This window comes from Cynara cardunculus (assembly GCF_001531365.2).
Source record: "Cynara cardunculus var. scolymus isolate 2C chromosome LG 17, CcrdV1, whole genome shotgun sequence".
Lineage (NCBI taxonomy): Eukaryota > Viridiplantae > Streptophyta > Magnoliopsida > Asterales > Asteraceae > Cynara > Cynara cardunculus.
The window spans coordinates 32420781-32422225 of NC_037544.1; positions in this window are offsets into that span (position 1 = coordinate 32420781).

Consider the following 1445-nt stretch of genomic DNA (forward strand, 5'->3'; position numbering starts at 1 on the left):
GTTGTTAGAATGTAATATTTTGGATTGTAAAACATGTTTTAGAAGTTAATCTACGTTTGGAGTTTATTAGTAGCTCTAAAATGTTTGTGTCATTGAATTAAGTCCCGTTAGTGACACCGCCCGTTCCGGACCACGGGGACGGGGGATGTTACAAAAATTACCGAAATGACCCAATGTTTTGGAAATTGGTATGCAAGTGTTATTTTAAATCTATTCCCTATGAAATTACCAAAATGACCCTACAACTTGGAAATCGATATTTTAGCGATACTTTACGTATCCGCCCTATAAATTACCGAAATGACTCAATGTATTGGGAATTGGTATCTAAGTGTTATTTTAAATCTATTCCCTATGAAATTACCAAAATGACCTCACGATTAGGGAATCGGTATTTTAACAATTCTTTGAGTATTGCTTAATAAAATTACCAAAATGCCCCTATGCTTTGGGATTGGACTTKTAAGCATAATTTTAATATTCGACTTATGATATGTACCAAGAATGTTCTAAATTCGGGAATTGGTTAAAGCTATACCTTTGGTATTCGGCTTCTTAAGATAAGCGAAATGCCCTAGACTTGGAAAATTGGTATTCCAAACATTATTTTGAGTATTAATGTGTTGAACTTTAAAGTTATGGCATGACCATTATTTATATGGGCGTGACATGTTGTCACCGTTATTCACTTACGAATTTTAAAAGAGACGTTTCGACCACAAAATATTATTTACGTTACAAACTATTTAGTTTAGTTATTTTGTTAAAATACTTATAGTTCAAGAAAATGTGAAGTGCATTGCACATTTTTATAAATTGTACGAGCAACAATTAATATTATGACGACGTCACATTATTAATAATATTTCAAGAAAATATTTGAACGAACTTGAGATATGATGGTATCGGGGGTTGATCAATAAAAATTGTTAAGTTTAGTCGTGCTAAGATTGTTGGAGAATAACAATCAATTTAGCTTCGATTATTTAAGATGTTTAGGAATGATATGAATTATCATGTAGGTTGCGTTTTTGAGAGAACGACCCTATCAAACGTTAACAATTCAAGGTGAGTACATTATGCGATTATTATGGGATATATACATGATTATTACAAAAGTATTTTATCCATGATATTTGCATGATGTGTTTATATGCATATGATGATAACTTGATTATATTGATGTGCATGATATTTAAGTATATGCATGATATGAAAGGTGATGTTGATGAGAGATATTATGATGACTTGGTATTATTAATTTGATATTCAAGTATGTGTATAATGTGGAAAATGACGATGATATGTATGTGATTTATGTTGTCACTTGCATGAGATGTATGTTGCATGTCACAATGAGATTTGCATTAATGAATGAGTATTGCAAATAAATGATATGCAACTAGTATGATTCGGCAAGATTCGTCCACCGTACGGGGTGGGTT